General features: G+C 43.0%; 2 long non-coding RNA genes across 2 annotated transcripts; one reads left to right on the top strand and one right to left on the bottom strand.

The window, feature by feature from the left end:
- Positions 1–158: 158 nt before the first annotated feature.
- On the bottom strand, positions 159–14,187 carry LOC112235660. Its single transcript, XR_002951106.2, has 3 exons — positions 13,893–14,187; positions 6,059–6,259; positions 159–397 (listed from the first exon to the last, which is right to left on the bottom strand). It is a non-coding gene; the product is annotated as an uncharacterized LOC112235660 (long non-coding RNA).
- A 38-nt stretch (positions 14,188–14,225) lies between these two features.
- Positions 14,226–18,129, top strand: LOC112235657. The gene is made up of 3 exons (XR_002951105.2): positions 14,226–14,306; positions 14,832–14,918; positions 17,517–18,129. It is a non-coding gene; the product is annotated as an uncharacterized LOC112235657 (long non-coding RNA).
- The last annotated feature ends 4,077 nt before the right edge of the window (positions 18,130–22,206 follow it).

Raw genomic sequence — 22,206 nt, 5'->3', positions numbered from 1 at the left:
GTCAGGAGAGGAGGAAGGATCAGCAGAGGGGGTCAGGAAAGGAGGAAAGGGGGAGGGGTCAGGAAAGGAGGAGGAAGGTGGGGTCAGGAGAGGAGGGGGATCCACAGTGGGGGGGGTCAGGAAAGGAGGAGGGAAGGGGGGGGGGTAAGGAGAGGAGGAGGAAGGGGGGTCAGGAGAGTCCAGATAGAGGGGGATGAGGAAAAAGAGGGGGGGTGGGGGTTCTGCTGTGGTTGCAGGAGTGAGGCTGTACTTCAGTGTCACCGCGGTAACAGATCAGCGGTGGTCAGTTAGGGGGTTGGGTGTCTGTGCAGGGGGACGCGCGTCGGCTCTCCCTGAAGACCCTGTCATCCAGTCTGCAGCCAACACCACTCCATGCCTAGGCAGAGGACCCGCAGCACTGCGGGGACACAACAGAGGTTAGGGTTATTACAGAGGTAAGCCTTACAACAGACAGACAAAGAGACAGACAGAGATGTCCTGGGGCTGTGTTCACAAACACATACAGACCCCACAGAGCCCCAGGACAGCAACACAGTTAGAGCCAATCAAATCATGAGAGAACTAAAAGACAATTACTTGACATATTGGAAAGAACTAACAAAAAAACTGAGCAAACTAGAATGCTATTTGGCCCATGAACAGAGTACACAGTGGCAGAATACCTGACCACTGTGACAGACCCAAACGTAAAAGAAAGCTATGACTATGTACTTGACCACCACAAAAACATCCTTTGGCGTTCTGCATTAGCATCGAATAGCCCCCGTGATAGCCAACTTTTCAGGGAAGTTAGGAACCAATACACACAGGTGGTTAGGAAAGCAAAGGCTAGCTTTTTCAAGCAGAAATTTGCATCCTGTAGTACAAACTCAAACATGTTCTGGGACACGGTAAAGTCCATGGAGAATAAGAACACCTCCTCCCAGCTGCCCACTGCACTGAGACTAGGAAACACTGTCACCACCGATAAATACACTATAATTGAGAATTTCAACAAGCATTTTTCTGCGGCTGGCCATGCTTTCCACCTGGCTACCCCTACCCCGATCGACAGCACTCCACCCCCAAACAGCAACTCGCCCAAGCCTCCACCATTTCTCCTTCACCCAAATAGCTGATGTTCTGAAAGAGCTGCAAAATATGGACCTTTACAAATCAGCCGGGCTAGACAATCTGGACCCTCTCTTTCTAAAAATGATCTGCTGATATTGTTGCAGCCCTTATTACTAGCCTGTTCAACCTCTCTTTCCTGTTGTCTGAGATTCCCAAAGATTGGAAAGCTGCCACGGTCATCCCCCTCTTCAAAGGGGGAGACACTCTAGACCCAAACTGCTACAGACCTATATCTATTCTACCCTGCTTTTCTAAGGTCTTCGAAAGCCAATTTAACAAACAGATTTTCAACAATTTCGAATCCCACCTACCTTCTCCGCACCCCTGTATCTCTACTTGCACATTAATCTTCTGCACATCTACCATTCCAGTGTTTAATTGCTATATTGTGATTACTTCGCCACCATGGCCTATTTATTGCCTTACCTCCCTCATTTGCACACACTGTATATAGACTTTTTCTACTGTATTATTGACTGTATATTTGTTTATTCCATGTGTAACTCTGTGTTGTTGTATGTGTCGAACTGCTTTGCTTTATCTTGGCCAGGTCGCAGTTGCAAATGAGAACTAGCCTACCTGGTTAAATAAAGGTGTTCTCAACTAGCCTACCTGGTTAAATAAAATAAAGGTGTTCTCAACTAGCCTACCTGGTTAAATAAAGGTGTTTCTCAACTAGCCTACCTGGTTAAATAAAGGTGTTCTCAACTAGCCTACCTGGTTAAATAAAGGTGTTCTCAACTAGCCTACCTGGTTAAATAAAGGTGTTCTCAACTGGGTTAAATAAAGGTGTTCCTACCTGGTTAAATAAAGGTGTTCTCAACTGGCCTACCTGGTTAAATAAAGGTGTTCTCAACTAGCCTACCTGGTTAAATAAAGGTGTTCTCAACTAGCCTACCTGGTTAAATAAAGGTGTTCTCAACTAGCCCACCTGGTTAAATAAAGGTGTTCTCAACTAGCCCACCTGGTTAAATAAAGGTGTTCTCAACTAGGTTAAATAAAGGTGTTCCCACCTGGTTAAATAAAGGTGTTCTCAACTAGCCTACCTGGTTAAATAAAGGTGTTCTCAACTAGCCTACCTGGTTAAATAAAGGTGTTCTCAACTGGCCTACCTGGTTAAATAAAGGTGTTCTCAACTAGCCTACCTGGTTAAATAAAGGTGTTCTCAACTAGTCCTACCTGGTTAAATAAAGGTGTTCTCAACTAGCCTACCTGGTTAAATAAAGGTGTTCTCAACTGGCCTACCTGGTTAAATAAAGGTGTTCTCAACTGGCCTACCTGGTTAAATAAAGGTGTTCTCAACTAGCCTACCTGGTTAAATAAAGGTGTTCTCAACTAGTCCTACCTGGTTAAATAAAGGTGTTCTCAACTAGCCTACCTGGTTAAATAAAGGTGAAAAAAAAATTACAAGTAAAATTATACAGACTCAGTGAGCATAGCCTTGCTATTGAGAAAGGCCACCGTAGACAGACCCGTCTCTCAAGAGGAGACAGGCTATGTGCACACTGACCACAAAACGAGGTTGAAACTGAACTGCACTTCCTAACCTCCTGCCAAATATATGACCATATTATAAACATAATATTGCCTTGCTTATGAAGAAATAACCTAAAAATCGGTTAAGTTTTTATTTTGTATATTTTTATTTATTTTACCCCTTCTCCTCAATTTTGATCTTATCTCATCGCTGGGAGGCAAAGGTCAAGTCATGCATCCTCCAAAACACGATCTGACAAACCACGCTTCTTAACACCCGCCAATTTAACCCGGAAGCTGTAACCAATGTGTCAGAGGAAACACCGGTCAACTGACGACCAAGGTCAACATGCAGGCGCCCGGCCCGCATCGATGATGCCTGCCGTTTTACGGGCTCCTAACCAACTGTGCTATTTTGATAGTTTTTTCACATTGTTTATAACTCATTTTAAACATAATGTTTCTGCGACCGTCTCTTATGACTGAAAAGAGCTTCTGGACATCAGTACAGCGATTACTCACCTCGAACTGGATGGAGGAGGGCGGGGTGCCTTGTAAGAACTTGCAGACAAGCAGGTAAACCACCACTACACCCCATATTATAGGCCAACATTCAATCATTGGAAAACCAACTGGACTATATATGATTAAGACTATCCTACCAACGGGACATTATAAACTGTAATATCTTATGTTTCACCGAGATGTGGCTGAACGAAGACACGGATAACATAGAGCTGGCTGGCTTCTCTGTGCAGCGACAGGACAGAGCAGCTATGTCTGGTAAAACGAAGGGCGCGCGCGCGCGTGTGTGTGTGTGTCTATTTGTCAATAACTGCTGGTGCGTGATGTCTAATATTAAAAAGTCTCGAGGTAATGCTCGCCTGAGGTAGAATACCTCAGGATAAGCTGTAGACCACACTATCTACCAAGAGAGTTCTCATCTATATTATTCGTAGCCATATCACCACAAACCGATGCTGGCACTAAGACCGCACTCAACCAACTCTAAAAGGCCATAAGCAAACAAGAACATGCTCATCCAGAAGCGGTGCTCCTAGTGGCCGGGGACTTTAATGCAGGCAACCTTAAATACGTTTTACCTCATTTCTACCAGCATGTCACATGTGCAGCCAGAGAAAAATAAATAAATAAATAATAATAATACAAATTATTAAAAATACTCTGGGCCACCTACACACCACACACAGAGATGCATACAAAGCTCTCCCTCACCTTCCATTTGGTAAATCTGACCACAATTCTATCCTCCTGATTCCTGCTTACAAGCAAAAACTAAAGCAGGAACTTCCAGTGACTCTCTCAATACGGAAGTGGTCAGATGACGCGGATGGTACGCTACAGGACTGTTTGCTAGCACACACTACTACCATCTCAGTCACTGGCTTCATCAATAAGTGCATCACTGACGTTGTCCCCACAGTGACCGTAGGTACATATCCCAGCCAGAAGCCATGGATTACAGGCAACATCCGCACCGAGCTGAAGGATAGAGCTTTCGCTTTCAAGGAGCAGGACACTAATCTGGACGCTTATAAGAAATCCCGCTATAACCGCAGACAAACCATCAAACAGACAAAGCGTCAATACAGGTCTAAGATTGAATCATACTACACCGGCTCTGATGCTCGTCAGATGTGGCAGGGATTGAAAACTATTACGAACTACAAAGGGAAACCCAGCCGCGAGGTGCCCAGTGGGTCAAGCCTAGCAGACGAGATAAATGCCTTCTATGCTCGCTTTGAGGCAAGCAACACTGAAGCATGCATGAGAGCACCAGCTGTTCCGGACGACTGTCCGTAGCCAATGTGAGCAAGACCTTTAAAAACAGGTCAACATTCACAAAGACACGGGGCCAGACGGATTACCTGGACTTGTTCTCAAAGCATGCAAATCTTCACTGACACTTTCAACCTCTACCTGACCTAGTCTGTAATACCTACATGTTTCAAGCAGACCAACATACTCCCTGTGCCCAAGGAAGCTAAGGTAACCTGTCTAAATGATTACCACCCCGTAGCACTCACGTCGGTAGCCATGAAGTGCTTTGAAAAGCTGGTCATGACTCACATCAACACCGTCATCCCGGATACCCTAGACCCACTCCAATTCCCATACCACCCCAACAGATCCACAGATGATGCAAACCCACTCCACACTGCCCTTTCCCTTCTGGAAAAATCCATACATTAGGGCCAAAATACATTTATTTTGAATTGACAGATTTCCTTATATGAGCTGTAACTCTGTAAAATCGTTGAAATTGTTGCATTTAGATATTTTTGTGCAGTGTAGATACACACACACGCACACCTCCTCCTCAAAGTGGTCCCCTGAACTCAAATTTGAGTTTACATCCTAAATTGACTGCCTTCAATTTGAATTAACCTCAAACCCCTCGCCACACTGCTCCCCATGTCTCTAATGGGCTGTGTGAGGGAGGCTATAGGCCGTACATAGGGCTGAGGTGAGGTGAGCAGCCTATGCCCCTGCTGACCCCATCCTAACCCAGAAGAGCAGCACGGGCACCCCCACCCCAACCCAGGCGAGCACGGGCCCCAGCCCCCATCCTAACCCAGAAGAGCAGCACGGGGCCCCAGCCCCCCATCCTAACCCAGAAGAGCAGCACGGGGCCCCAGCCCCCCATCCTAACCCAGAAGAGCACGGGGCCCCAGCTCCCCATCCTAACCCAGAAGAGCACAGGGCCCCTGCCCACACAGACAGAGGAAGTTCACCTAGTGTGGTTTGTGTAACGAGCAACACTGATGTAGACAAATGTCTCATCCAAGCGTTAGTTTCATCACCGTAGTTATGGGGAGCATAGAGCCATTTAGAGTCATATAGAGCTTAAAAAGGACAGTCAGTACTCTGTGTGGGGTTCCTAGTACTACTTACTGTTCTGCTGAAGTTATTGCTTATAGCATATAGGGATGAGAAAAATGTACAAGCCACACAGTCTCTCGGTTGATCTCTCACTCGTGACTGACGTTAAAAGTAGAGAGCTGGGATAAAGAGTTAGAGAGGAATGTATTGCTCTGTGGCTGAGACGGGACAGACACATTTAACACAACTTTTTTTTTAAAGGAACTGAGAGTGAACATAGGAGTGATTCGTCTTTAATATCCGGGGTGGGTTACCACAGACAGCATAATCTCCATACCATTATTCCATCTCATCGATCTACATTCTTCACAGAAGCAGTTGGTGTCTTGAACATTCTCCCCCCCCACACACACACACATTTCCACATTCCAAATCATGACAAAACAACTGACTGCTATACTTGGCTCAGGACGAGAGAGAAAGAGAGCAAAGGCTGCTGGGCGATAAAGTAGGTTATCGTATCGCCTCAGAGAGTCACTATGATTCATAGAGGTTTGCTTACATCACTTGTACAGAGAGAGAGAGAGAGAGAGAGACAGGTTCTACAAAAACAACACCATCTTACCTGAACACTTGCTCAGCGTCTGTCTGGGCTAAACCTCCATTTTGGCTCTGGTCCACAGAGGGAGGAGGAAGCCCTGGCTCATGGCCCTAGCTGGCTGCTCCAGTGCAACGCTGGCTTTTCAAGCAAGTCACCAACCAGCAGCGATTGGCTTAGCCTTCCTTAGCCCCAACTGCTCTCCCAGGACTGAAAGTCAACCACCACCTAGACAGAGAGGAGAGGGTTTGGTTATAAGCTGGTAAGCCGGTGTATTGTATCACACAGGTCTAGTCTGACAGAGAGAAACGCAGACAGAGGTGACACAGAAGGTGTTAAACTGGGTGTACGCTACATGATTTAGCTGCCTCAGACTAGCTTGAGCTCGGAGCCAAAATCCTCCATGTCTCAGAGAGCGTGATCACAGACGCAATCGGGAGGGCTTACCGAGACCCAGATGTCCTGATATTTCCTGAACATGTTTTATTCTTATTTATTTTTTAAACTAGGAAAACAAAATACGCAAAGCTCTTGTAGTGTTGAGATGTGCAACACGTTTTGAGAACACTGATCAGCAATAGCCAATGAGAGGCTGCCAGAGAAGAAGCCAGTAAGAAGAGGATGTTGTTTCACGTCACCCAGAGTGACTCTCCAGCAGGAGACATGACTGCTAGTATGTGTTTCTACAGTCCGCTACAGACATAGGTGGTCCGTCCATAAGCTAAGCTTCAGCTAAAGTTAATTGAATTGCCAAAAAATTTGAGCCTAATTTGCCTACAAAAAAAAAAGAAATAAAAATCTTTCAAAATAGGCTACTACACCAGATCGGATGATTTGGCCACAGAGGATCAATCATTAGATTCTTAAAATAAAATTGTGAATAAAAATAAAAAAATCATTCACCTACAGTCGGAAGGGCCTGCAATTTGGACAGCCAGTGCGGCAAACACCAGAGGATTGCTGAGTTGTGACTAAGTGACTAAGTAAAAAGTAGGAGCCCAGCCAAGGCATAAAGCAATATTTCATCTTCATCTGGAAAGCACAACCATCTCTGCAGCACTCCATCAATCAGGCCTTTATGGTAGATTGGCCAGATGAAAGTCTCTCCTCAGTAAAAGGCACATGACAGCTTGCTTGGAGTTTGCCAAAAGGACTCTCAGACCATGAGAAACATGATTCTCTGGTCTGATGAAACCAAGATTGAACTCTTCAGCCTAAATGCCAAGCATCACATCTGGGGGAAACCGGTCACCATCCTTACGCAGAAGAATGGTGGTGGTGGCAGCATCATCATGCTGTGGGGATGTGTCTCAGCAACAGGGACCGGGAGACTAGTCAGGATCGTGGGAAAGATGAACGGAGCAAAGTACAGAGAGATCCTTGATGAAAAACTGCTCTAAAGCTCTCAGGGGAACACCTTGCAACAAGACAATAACCCTAAGTACACAGCCAAGACATTGCAGGAGTGGCTTCGGGATATGTCTCTGAAATGTCCTTGAGTGGCCCAGCCAGAGCCCGGACTTGAACCCGATCGAACATCTCTGGAGAGACCTGAAAATAGCTGTGCAGTGACAGAGCATGAGGGGATCTGCACAGAAGAATGGGAGAAACTCCCCAAATACAGGTGTGACAAGCTTTTAGCATCATATGCATGACTCAAGGCTGTAATCACTGCCCAATGTGCTTTCTGCTTTGTCATTCTGTGTGTAGATTGAATTCATTTTAGAATAAGGCTGTAACGAAACAAAAATGTGGTAAAGTCAAGAGATCTAAAGACTTTCCAAAGGCACTGTGTGTGTGTGTATTTATTTGCTAAAGCAAATACAGTGTAACAAAGCCCACGTGGGCTGGGAATCCTGAAGATGACACTTTAATCAAATAAAGTGAGACAGAGGTCATCAGTAAGACAGAGGTCATCAGTAAGACAGAGGTCATCAGTAAGAGAGAGGTCATCAGTAAGAGAGAGGTCATCAGTAAGAGAGAGGTCATCAATAAGAGAGAGGTCATCAGTACGTGAACAGAACTAAACCTTTCTGTTCACACTGACCGACAGAGCAGAAGTCAGAAATGTTATAGCCTGCCTGAGCACAGTGAGGCTTTTTGGCAGCGGCTGACCCTCAAACCTAGGAGCAGTTTAGGTGAAACACGTTCAGCAGCAGCTGACCCTCAAACCTAGGGAGCAGTAGAGGTGAAACATGTTCAACAGCAGCTGACTCTGTTACAGTCCGAATTTAAAAATGGTTTAACTTGAGTTGCGTCACAGGCCTACACACACATTCTCCCAAGTCAAAGTGGAATTATGTGTTTTCCATTATGTTTCTGTTTAACAAATGCTGAAATGTCTTGAGTCAATAAGATCTCAACCACTTTATGTCAAGCCTAAATACGTTCAGGAGTTAAAATGTGCTTTAACTAGTCACATAATAAGTTGCATGGACTCACTCTGTGTGCAATAATAGTGTTTAACATGGTTTTTGAATGACTACCTTCTCTCTGTGCCCCACACATACAATTATCTGTAAGGTCGCTCAGTCGAGCAGTGAATTTCAAACACAGATTCAACCACAAAGACCAGGGAGGTTTTCCAAAGCCTCACAAAGAAGGGGACCTATTAGTAGAAGAGTAAAAAAAATGTAAGAAGCAGACATTGAATAGCCCTCTCCATATTTACAACACATTACTGAGTATCACTCTCCATATTTACAACACATTACTGAGTATCACTCTCCATATTTACAACACATTACTGAGTATCACTCTCCATATTTACAACACATTACTGAGTATCACTCTCCATATTTACAACACATTACTGAGTACCACTCTCCATATTTACAACACATTACTGAGTATCACTCTCCATATTTACAACACATTACTGAGTATCACTCTCCATATTTACAACACATTACTGAGTATCACTCTCCATATTTACAACACAACACATTACTGAGTACCACTCTCCATATTTACAACACATTACTGAGTATCACTCTCCATATTTACAACACATTACTGAGTATCACTCTCCATATTTACAACACATTACTGAGTATCACTCTCCATATTTACAACACATTACTGAGTATCACTCTCCATATTTACAACACATTACTGAGTATCACTCTCCATATTTACAACACATTACTGAGTATCACTCTCCATATTTACAACACATTACTGAGTATCACTCTCCATATTTACAACACATTACTGAGTATCACTCTCCATATTTACAACACATTACTGAGTATCACTCTCCATATTTACAACACATTACTGAGTACCACTCTCCATATTTACAACACATTACTGAGTATCACTCTCCATATTTACAAAACATTACTGAGTACCACTCTCCATATTTACAACACAACACATTACTGAGTACCACTCTCCATATTTACAACACATTATTGAGTATCACTCTCCATATTTACAACACATTACTGAGTATCACTCTCCATATTTACAACACATTACTGAGTATCACTCTCCATATTTACAACACTTACTGAGTATCACTCTCCATATTTACAACACATTACTGAGTACCACTCTCCATATTTACAACACATTACTGAGTATCACTCTCCATATTTACAACACATTACTGAGTATCACTCTCCATATTTACAACACATTACTGAGTATCACTTCCATATTTACAACACATTACTGAGTATCACTCTCCATATTTACAACACATTACTGAGTATCACTCTCCATATTTACAACACAACACATTACTGAGTACCACTCTCCATATTTACAACACATTACTGAGTATCACTCTCCATATTTACAACACATTACTGAGTATCACTCTCCATATTTACAACACATTACTGAGTATCACTCTCCATATTTACAACACATTACTGAGTATCACTCTCCATATTTACAACACATTACTGAGTATCACTCTCCATATTTACAACACATTACTGAGTATCACTCTCCATATTTACAACACATTACTGAGTATCACTCTCCATATTTACAACACATTACTGAGTACCACTCTCCATATTTACAACACATTACTGAGTATCACTCTCCATATTTACAACACATTACTGAGTACCACTCTCCATATTTACAACACATTACTGAGTACCACTCTCCATATTTACAACACAACACATTACTGAGTATCACTCTCCATATTTACAACACATTACTGAGTATCACTCTCCATATTTACAACACATTACTGAGTATCACTCTCCATATTTACAACACATTACTGAGTATCACTCTCCATATTTTACAACACATTACTGAGTATCACTCTCCATATTTACAACACAACACATTACTGAGTACCACTCTCCATATTTACAACACATTACTGAGTATCACTTCCATATTTACAACACATTACTGAGTATCACTCTCCATATTTACAACACATTACTGAGTATCACTCTCCATATTTACAACACATTACTGAGTATCACTCTCCATATTTACAACACATTACTGAGTATCACTCTCCATATTTACAACACATTACTGAGTATCACTCTCCATATTTACAACACATTACTGAGTACCACTCTCCATATTTACAACACATTACTGAGTACCACTCTCCATATTTACAACACATTACTGAGTACCACTCTCCATATTTACAACACATTACTGAGTACCACTCTCCATATTTACAACACAACACATTACTGAGTACCACTCTCCATATTTACAACACATTACTGAGTACCACTCTCCATATTTACAACACAACACATTACTGAGTATCACTCTCCATATTTACAACACATTACTGAGTATCACTCTCCATATTTACAACACATTACTGAGTATCACTCTCCATATTTACAACACATTACTGAGTATCACTCTCCATATTTACAACACATTACTGAGTATCACTCTCCATATTTACAACACATTACTGAGTATCACTCTCCATATTTACAACACATTACTGAGTATCACTCTCCATATTTACAACACATTACTGAGTATCACTCAACACATCCATTTACAACACATTACTGAGTATCACTCTCCATATTTACAACACATTACTGAGTACCACTCTCCATATTTACAACACATTACTGAGTATCACTCTCCATATTTACAACACATTACTGAGTACCACTCTCCATATTTACAACACAACACATTACTGAGTACCACTCTCCATATTTACAACACATTACTGAGTATCACTCTCCATATTTACAACACATTACTGAGTACCACTCTCCATATTTACAACACAACACATTACTGAGTACCACTCTCCATATTTACAACACAACACTGAGTACCACTCTCCATATTTACAACACATTACTGAGTACCACTCTCCATATTTACAACACAACACTGAGTCCCACTCTCCATATTTACAACACATTACTGAGTACCACTCTCCATATTTACAACACAACACTGAGTACCACTCTCCATATTTACAACACAACACTGAGTCCCACTCTCCATATTTACAACACATTACAGAGTATCACTCTCCATATTGACAAACCGAGTGGTGGCTGCATCATGTTCTGGACACCGGGCGTGCCGATCTCGTCGTAATCGTATCCGTTTTATCAAACCTGATACTGGTAATTGGATTTACTGGTGATGGGAAAACTCAGAAGTGTGCTTTAAATGCCGGTAAAGCCTCAACCCTGGAGTGAGCATTATTGTACCATTACTTAGGTCGCATCTCAGAGCACATCATTCATTGTGTTTGTTCACTGAGACACATTGTTAAAATGATTACTTTACTTAGGTCTTATTCAATTATCAACAGAATAGACAAATACATAGGCCCCTTGCATGGCTGGCTACTACTGTCTGCATGTATTCCAGACACAGATTTAGAAGCTAGGCTAATTTTCTTGCTCCATATTGTTTCACTTTGCTCCTCTCCAAAGCTTTTCTCTGCCGACACCATAATGATCTGTCGCTCAGTAAACATGACTGGGCAAGAAAAAATTATAATAGCAAAGCTCAAGACAGACGTCAATGGAATAATTATACGGACAGACAAAGTAGGCCTACTGAACAACGCCAATTAGTCTAAAACAACCATATGACCTCAGCCGACAGCCACAGTACTATGTTGACTGTGCCTTTAAACAGCTTGGAAAATTCCAGAAAATTATGTCATGGCATTAGAAGCTTCTGATAGGCTAATTGACATTACATGAGTCAATTGGAGGTGTACCTGTGGATGTATTTCAAGACATTTGCGGAGTGATTGAAAAACGAGTTTTAATGGACTCCGACTTAAGTGTATGTAAACTTCCGACTTCAACTGTACATGCTCTAAGTGATTGATAATTGGTATTCAGCAGTCATAAAAGTATGCCTTATTTACCTTTGAAGAACTACTAAAAAGTAATTTTGTCAGAAAGCATAGGCAGCAGCTCTATAGAGATCATATGACTTGGAAATAAATAATAAAGTCAAATAAAATTTAATAAACACAACTGAAGACAGAATGTAGAGGACAGAATGTAGAGGACAGAATGTAGAGGACAGAATGTAGAGGACAGAATGTAGGGGACAGAATGTAGAGGACAGAATGTAGAGGACAGAATGTAGAGGACAGAATGTAGAGGACAGAATGTAGAGGACAGAATGTAGAGGACAGAATGTAGAGGACAGAATGTAGAGGACAGAATGTAGGGGACAGAATGTAGGGGACAGAATGTAGGGGACAGAATGTAGGGGACAGAATGTAGAGGACAGAATGTAGAGGACAGAATGTAGAGGACAGAATGTAGAGGACAGAATGTAGAGGACAGAATGTAGAGGACAGAATGTAGAGGACAGAATGTAGGGGACAGAATGTAGAGGACAGAATGTAGAGGACAGAATGTAGAGGTAGGGAAAATATTTTTCCAAGAGAAGCTAACTGACCACAGTCATGTTTACTGAACACGGTATCTGCGTCTGAAGTGGAACCCTAAATTGAACTACTTTTGAACAGGGCCCACAAGATTGTGGTCAAAAGCTGTGCACATCGTGTAAGGAAAAGGTCTCCCTCTCTCTCCCTCACCGCTGGCCTGGCCACGGGACATGTGCCCGCATGATACATTATTGAGTGGCAAGCATGTCAAGTCCATCTCAAAAACCTCCTGACCTGGAAAGCTCAGTCATGTTCTCAAGACCAACATGACATTGCTGAGGAATTACAGTCAGAGCCAGATCCTGTAGCAATCTAGTAAACTTGCTAGTGACTTCAGTGAATGTTTAACACATTTCTAGAGGCAAATGTGTTCAATTATAACTGTGACATAATTAACTTGGGGCTCTATGTAAATCTATTTCTGGAAACTGATGTAAGTCTGTGTAAGGTTATCGCTACTGTGCACACCTTCCATTATTTTCCATAGAGCTTATACCCCCTTAATTGTTTTAATTACGTTACGTCTAGTCTATGAGATCAGCTTGAATTATAACCAAATAGCATTCATTGTTGAATAACGTTTAGTCGTTTATAATTTATGAGTAATTCAACAAACAAAAAAGATAGCTAGTTTCAGCATATGACTTATTAAACGTTAAAAATTACAACAATTTGGGGGAAAAAAAATGTGTTGGCTAGCTAGCCAAGTAAAACAACGCCTAAACGTTCATATAAAAACAGTTGATGAGCATAACATATCACGTAGCAACGGTCAGCCAGATAAATGCTGCTGTGTGTCAGATATTATAGCTAACTAGTTAAATATAGAGATGTCTCCTTCCTACTTTCAGACTTAGCTGAATGCTAAATAGCTACATAACGTTAGCAAGTTAAAAAAAAAAAAAAAAAAAAAGGCAAATTATGAAACATATTTCAGTTGAACAGGCAGATACTCACGCAGTGATTTCCACGAAACAACTTAGCTTGCTAGTTAGCCAAAATGCTAACGGTGGCTATACGGGCAATTCCACTGTCAGTCAGTCAGGGTGTACACTGTAAAAAAAATGGAGCCAACACTACAAAATCAAACAAACAACAAAACTACACACGAACGCAAACAAGATCGCCTAAAAAAAAAAAAAAAAATGTATCCTTTTGTCGCAGAGATTACTCCTTTTTAGACAACAACAAAGCATTTTCTGATTTCACAATCATTCTCTCCTCTTTTTTTTGGTTGCGTTGCCATCTTCCTCTGTCACGCCCACACGCAAGGGACGCTGTGACGTTTTCACAAACCGCTACCCCGGATTCGCCGCCACATCCCGGTACTCTTTTCTCCGCCGCCCTTGAAAGAGAACGTCCTATGTGAAAGTCAGTCGTGCACATTTTTTTTTTTTTTTACCTTTTTTTGTGTGTGTGTGTGTGTGTGTGTGTGTGTGTGTGTGTGTGTGTGTGTGTGTGTGTGTGTGTGTGTGTGTGTGTGTGTGTGTGTGTGTGTGTGTGTGTGTGTGTGTGTGACAAAATACATTTCCCAACGCATAATAGTCATGTTGGAGCTGCATAGATCCGTATAAATGTGTCAGATTGTGTGGGTGAGTGAGGGTTATGCAGAGGAGGATTGTAGAATATACTTTAACGACCCTTGGTTTATAAACGCGGATATCGACTTTACTGCTGGAGCTTGCTTTTACTGCACGGTCGATAGCCCTCCAGACTTCGGGCTAGAAAGCGGAGGGTTCGAGAACTGCTCCCTGCCGTTTCATTACAATATTATAATTTAGCTCAATTAACACAACCATTGGCTACAACTTTCTTGGTTTGATTGGTTTATAGTTTAGGCCCCATCAAATTAACTAAGATATCAATGCAGTCATAATTGTTTGGTATTTGATACAGGATAGCACTAGTTGGTCCCTGGAGACTGCTGTCTGGTTGGAGAGTCACCTGCTCCCCTCCATGGAGACAGACCAGACTGATCAACAGGTGTGTTTTAAAATGTTTACCTTTATTTAACCAGGTAGGCTAGTTGAGAACAAGTTCTCATTTGCAACTGCGACCTGGCCAAGATAAAGCAAAGCAGTTCGACACATACAACAACACAGAGTTACACGTGGAATAAACATATACAGTCAATACAGTAGAAAAAGTCTATATACAGTGCGTGCAAATGAGTTAAGATAAGGGAGGTAAAGCAATAATTAGGCCATGGTGGCGAAATAATTACAATATAGCAATTGAACACTGGAATGGTAGATGTGCAGAGTATATATGTATGTATGTATGTACAGTGGGGCAAAAAATTATTTAGTCAGCCACCAATTGTGAAAGTTCTCCCACTTAAAAAGATGAGAGAGGCCTGTAATTTTCATCATAGGTACACACAAGTTTGAAATATCCAATAAATGTCGTTCCACTTCATGATTGTGTCCCACTTGTTGTTGATTCTTCACAAAAAAATACAGATTTATATATTTATGTTTGAAGCCTGAAATGTGGCAAAAGGTCGCAAAGTTCAAGGGGGCCGAATACTTTCGCAAGGCACTGTAGGTCTGTAGCAGTTTGGGTCTAGAGTGTCTCCCCCTTTTGAAGAGGGGCATGACTGTGGCAGCTTTCCAACCAATGGGAATCTCAGACAATACGAAAGAGAGGTTGAACAGGCTAGTAATAGAGGTTGCAACAATTTCGGCAGATCATTTTAGAAAGAGAGGGTCCAGATTGTCTAGGCCGGCTGATTTGTAGGGGTCCAGATTTTGCCACCCTTTCAGAACATGAACTATCTGGATTTGGTGAAGGAGAAATGGGGAGGCTTGGGCGAGTTGCTGTGGGGGGTGGAGGGCTGTTGATCGGGGTAGGGGTAGCCAGTTGGAAAGCATGGCCAGACGTAGAAAATGCTTATTGAAATTCTCATTTATAGTGGATTTATCATTGGTGACTGTGTTTCCTAGCCTCAGTGCAGTGGGCAGCTGGGAGGAGGTGCTCTTATTCTCCATGGACTTTACAGCGTCCCATAACGTTTTTGAGTTTGTGCTACAGGATGCAAATTTCTGTTTGAAAAAGCTAGCCTTAGCTTTCCTAACTGCCTGTGTATATTAGTTCCTAACTTCCATGAAAAGTTACATATCACGGGGGCTGTTCGATGCTAATGCAGAAAGCCACAGGATGTTTTTGTGTTGGTCAAGGGCAGTCAGGTCTGGAGAGAACCAAGGGGGTTATATCTGTTCCTGGTTCTACAGTTTTGAATGGGGCATGCTTATTTAAGATGGTGAGGAAGGCACTTTTAAAGAATAACCAGGCATCTTCTACTGACGGGACGAGGTCGATATCTTTCCAGGATACCCAGGCCAGGTTGATTAGAAAGGCCTGCTCGCTGAATTGTTTTAGGGAGCATTTGACATTGATGAGGGGTGGTCGTTTGACCACAGACCTATTACGGATGCAGGCAATGAGGCAGTGATCGCTGAGATCTCTGTTGAAAACAGCAGATGTGTATTTTTTGGGGCAAGTTGGTTAGGATGATATTTATGAGGGTGCCAGAATTTATGTATTTGGGGTTGTGGGTTCATTGATAATTTGTGTGAGTTTGAGGGCTTAGATTGTAGGATCGCTGGGGTGTTAAGCATATCACAGTTTAGGTCACCTAGCAGCACCAGCTCTGAAGATAGATGGTGGACAATCAATTCACATATGGTGTCCAGGGCACAGCTGGGGGCAGTAGGTGGGCTATAGAAAGCGGCAACGGTGAGAGACTTGTTTCTGGAAAGGTGGATTTTAAAAGTAGAAGCTCGAATTGTTTGGGTACAGACCTGGATAGTAAGACATAACTCTGCAAGCTATCTCTGCAGTAGATTGCAACTCCTCCCCCTTTGGCAGTTCTATCTTGTCGGAAAATGTTATAGTTAGGGATGGAAATTTCAAGGTTTTTGGTGGTCTTCCTAAGCCAGGATTCAAACACGGCTAGGACATCCGGGTTGGCAGAGTGTGCTAAAGCAGTTAATAAAACAAACTTATTGTCTTGTTTTATTTCTTTACCCACCTATTGTTCACCTAACACCTTTTTTGCACTATTGGTTAGAGCCTGTAGAGGAACAGAGGAGGAGTAGGATGAGGGTACGGCTAAAGGCTAACAGGAATGATCGTTTAGTGCGTTCAGAGCCGATAGTAAAAGGAGCAGGTTTCTGGGCATGAGAGAATAGATTCAAGGCATAACGTACAGACAAAGGTAGAGTAGGATGTGAGTACATTGGAGGTAAACCCAGGCATTGAGTAATGATGAGAGATATTGTCTCTAGAGACGTTTAAACCAGGTGATGTCACAGCATATGTGGGAGGGAGAACTAAATGATGTACGTGACATCAGTGTGTTGAGTTACTGGAAAAGGGCCTATGAGAGCATAGATGATTTTCCGGCTCTACGTTGATATTGCTAAATGTATTGTACTCCTTTACTGAACTGTCAGGAGCTAGTAACACAAGCATTTCTCTGCACCCGCTAAACTGTGTACGTGGCCAATACACTTTGATTTAATTAGATTTTCATCCATCCCTTTCTCTCATCCATTTCTCTTTCTCTCCATCTCGTAGTCGGCTGGAGGGAGTTGGTGGTTATGGTTACAGAAGTCATCAAAAGAGAGCGCCTGGGGAATAGGAGTGGAGCTAGGCACTGCAGGTCTTGGATTCACCTCTACATCACCAGAGGAACAGAGGAGGAGTTGGTGGTTGACCCATCAGAGGAGTTTTATTATGGATGGCTACAGGTCATGACCTTTCCCATCTTCTACATCTGGGTTCTCTTCATCTGCATATGCTTACATCAAATGTAGGAGTGAAGCTAGGCACTGCAGGTCCTGGATTAACCTCTACATCACCAGAGGAACAGAGGAGGAGTTGGTGGTTGACCCATCAGAGGAGTTTTATTATGGATGGCTACAGGTCATGACCTTTCCCATCTTCTACATCTGGGTTCTCTTCATCTGCTTATGCTTACATCAAATGTAGCCTATGGCTGGCCGGTTATCCGTTCCAAGGTGTTCGCTTCGTGTCAATCTACTGTTTCTCTGTTTCTCTGTTTCTCTGTTCTTCTTCTGTTGTTTATTTTTTGTGTCTTTCTTCTTTGTGTAAAATATGTTAAGACCTTGTTACACATGAAATAAATTGTGATTTGATTGGATTGATAATAAACAGAAGAATAAATAGACCACCTCATAGACCTTTTTTTTTTTTTTAACCAATTGAAATGTTACATTTGTAGATATTTGATATGTTGTTTAACATTATTTTAATGAGACATAATTCCCTGCAATAGATGAATCGTACGTGGCACTGTGGCTTACACTCGGCTACTTCTCTGACCGATCATTTCACAGATAATTGTATTTTTGGGGTACAGAGATGAGATAATCCTTCACAAATCATGTTAAAGACTTTTATTGCATCCCGAGTGAGTCCATGCAACTTATTATGTGACTTGTTAAACACATTTTTACTCCTGATGTTATTTAGGCTTTGACATAACAAAGGGCTTGAATACATATTCACTCAAAACATTTTCAGCTTTACATTTTTTAAATAATTTGTAAACAAAATTCCACTTTCAAATTGTGGGGTATTGTGTGCTGATCAGTGACACAGGCTTTAACACAAGAACACGTGGAACAAGTCAAGGGGTGTGAATACTTTCTGGAGACACTGGGTATTTTTGTTTAACACTGTATATGGCTGGTACCATCGTCAAATTTAGATTTGTTTTTGTTAACAGGTGGAACCTTGTGTGTGTGTGTGTGTGTGTGTGTGTGTGTGTGTGTGTGTGTGTGTGTGTGTGTGTGTGTGTGTGTGTGTGTGTATGTGTGTGTGTGTGTGTGTGTGTACCAGTGGTGGGTTGGAAATAATCCTTTGTGCTTGAAAGGTTTTGGCCTTTCTAGGGAGTTTTTCCTAGCCACCGTGCTTCTACACCTGCATTGCTTGCTGTTTGGGGTTTTAGGCTGGGTTTCTGTACAGCACTTTGAGATATCAGCTGATGTACGAAGGGCTATATAAATACATTTGATTTGATTTGACTTGATTTGTTAATGCATTTAAAAACACGTGAAAAGATATATTGTGGAGAGCCAATGACCTGGGAGAGAGAGTTGGCTTTTCTTGAATGATGACTCCAAGGCTCAGTAACGAAATGTTCTATTTATATTTCTCTGGATATGAACTACTCTGACCAAGACTGTATCTGTGTTGTGCTTCCCCCTGCAGGTTTCCTGGAGCACGCTTCCTGTTGAGGAAACGGCAGGAGAAGTTCCACCCCCATTCATTTCCAATGAGGGCATGCAGAGAAACGTGAGGGGGATTGTGGGAAGCTGAGCGGTAAAGACCTCTGCTAGAGGAACGGTCGAAAAGGATCAGTTTTATTCAAATTTCAAGCAAAGCGAAGCATTGGAGAAAAGTGTGGTCAAGAGGAGGTACCGCCCCTGGTCAAAACCCACTGTCAGAGTAGGAGGTTCTGGTCTTTATTCAGTCCATGGCCACGTTTGGCTGGAGGTGCACGGGAAGCAGTTGACACTCACCAGGGGTTGACCCTCACCAGGGGTTGACCCTCACCAGGGGTTGATCCTCACCAGGGGTTGACCCTCACCAGGGGTTGACCCTCACCAGAGGTTGACCCTCACCAGGGGTTGACCCTCACCAGAGGTTGACCCTCACCAGGGGTTGACCCTCACCAGGGGTTGATCCTCACCAGGGGTTGACCCTCACCAGGGGTTGATCCTCACCAGGGGTTGACCCTCACCAGGGGTTGACCCTCACCAGGGGTTGATCCTAACCAGGGGTTGACCCTCACCAGGGGTTGATCCTCACCAGAGGTTGACCCTCACCAGGGGTTGACCCTCACCAGGGGTTGACCCTCACCAGGGGTTGATCCTCACCAGAGGTTGACCCTCACCAGGGGTTGACCCTCACCAGGGGTTGATCCTCACCAGGGGTTGACCCTCACCAGGGGTTGATCCTCACCAGGGGTTGACCCTCACCAGGGGTTGACCCTCACCAGGGGTTGATCCTCACCAGGGGTTGACCCTCACCAGGGGTTGATCCTCACCAGAGGTTGACCCTCACCAGGGGTTGACCCTCACCAGGGGTTGACCCTCACCAGGGGTTGATCCTCACCAGAGGTTGACCCTCACCAGGGGTTGACCCTCACCAGGGGTTGATCCTCACCAGGGGTTGACCCTCACCAGGGGTTGATCCTCACCAGGGGTTGACCCTCACCAGGGGTTGATCCTCACCAGAGGTTGACCCTCACCAGGGGTTGACCCTCACCAGGGGTTGATCCTCACCAGGGGTTGACCCTCACCAGGGGTTGACCCTCACCAGGGGTTGATCCTCACCAGAGGTTGACCCTCACCAGGGGTTGACCCTCACCAGGGGTTGATCCTCACCAGGGGTTGACCCTCACCAGGGGTTGATCCTCACCAGAGGTTGACCCTCACCCCTGGTCTCATCTCTCCAAGCTTATGCTCTACACATATTCATGCTGGAAGGCTGGCCTGTACATCGGTTTCGGGTCCGAACGCTGGATCGACCCCGACATCTCCAACCCTGTATTCGCCTCGTTGAGGCACCAGTACTTCTACTTCTTCTGGTTCTCTGTGCATATCTTCACCACTGTGGGCGACATGACTACCTGTTTATGATGGCAGACCTGCTGATCACCATGCTGGTGTTTGCCTCCATCGTGGGACATGCCCAGACTGGCTAATCCTACCTCATCCAAACGTCTTCCATTTAAGAATGATGGAGGCCATTGTTTACTTGGTGACCTTCAAAGCTGCAGAAATGTTTTAGTACCCTTCCCCAGATCTGTGCCCCGACACAAACCTGTCTCGGAACTCTACAGAGAATTCCTTTGACCTCGTGGCTAATGGCTCTGTCATGCACTGTCAACTGTGGGACCTTATATAGACGTGTGTGCCTTTCCAAATCATGTCCAAACAATTGAATCTACCACAGGTGGACTCAAATCAAGTTGTAGAAACATCTCAAGGACGATTAATGGAAACAGGATGTACCTGAGCTCAATTTCGAGTCTCATAGCAAATGGCCTGAATTCTTATGTAAATAAGGTTGTGCCTGGATTTTATTTTTTGTACATTTGCAAAAATGTCTAAAAACCTGTTTTCACTTTCATTGTGGGGTATTGTGATGTCATTGTGGGGTATTGTGATGTCATTGTGGGGTGTTGTGATGTCATTATGGGGTATTGTGATGTCATTATGGGGTGTCGTGTGTAGATTGATGAGGGGAAAAAATGAATTATCAATTTTAGAATAAGGCTGTAACGTAACAAAATGTGGAAAAAGTCAAGGGGTCTGAATACTTTCCAAATGCATTGTAATACCACAAGAAGCTGTTCTCTTTCTGCACCAACCTTGACAGGAAAGTGCTAACCAACGTACCATGACGACATAGCCATTTTACCTTGATAGGGGAGCAGATAGTAATAAATCTAATCAAAGTTGATTTGTCACGTGCGCCGAATACAACAGGTGTAGTAGACCTTTGAGTGAAATGCTTACTTACAGGCTCTAACCAATAGTGCAAAAAAAGGTATTAGGTGAACAATAGGTAAGTAAAGAAATAAAAACAACAGTAGCGACAGTGAAAAACAGTAGCGAGTCTGGGTACGTGGACTCGCTACTAATCCGGGTAGCCATTTGATTACCTGTTCAGGAGTCTTATGACTTAGGGGTAAAAACTGTTGAGAAGCCTTTTTGTCCTAGACTTGGCACTCCGGTAATACTTTCTATTATACATGAATCAATAGACATAGCAAAGGGGGGATAGCTAGTTCCACACCTGAAAGCATTCAACTGAAATGTGTCTTAACACATTTAACCCAACCCCTCTGAATCAGAGAGTTGTGGGGTGCTGCCATAATCAACATCCAGGGACCAGTAGTCATCGAGGGTTAATTGCCATGCTCAAGGGCAGAACGGCAGATTTTTCCACTTTGCCAGCTCTGAGATTTGAACCTGTGACCTTTCAGTTACTGTCCGAACACGCTTAACTGCTGGGCTACCTGCCACCTACTTGTCAATTATAACTTTACATAAATGTTACAACAGTTATTTAAAACAGTCATTCCGAATAGTCATTGTAATCAAACATCCATATATTTGAACAAATCTATTTAAAAGATACATTTTATTGATTGGTCTGTTTCCAGTTAGGAACACCACATGACAACGGATTCTGTTAGGCATTTATACATTTCCACTTAGTGAGCCGTCCA

The sequence above is a fragment of the Oncorhynchus tshawytscha genome, linkage group LG26, assembly GCF_018296145.1.
Source record: "Oncorhynchus tshawytscha isolate Ot180627B linkage group LG26, Otsh_v2.0, whole genome shotgun sequence".
NCBI classification, from domain to species: Eukaryota; Metazoa; Chordata; class Actinopteri; order Salmoniformes; family Salmonidae; genus Oncorhynchus; species Oncorhynchus tshawytscha.
This window is presented reverse-complemented; position numbering and strand designations above follow the sequence as displayed.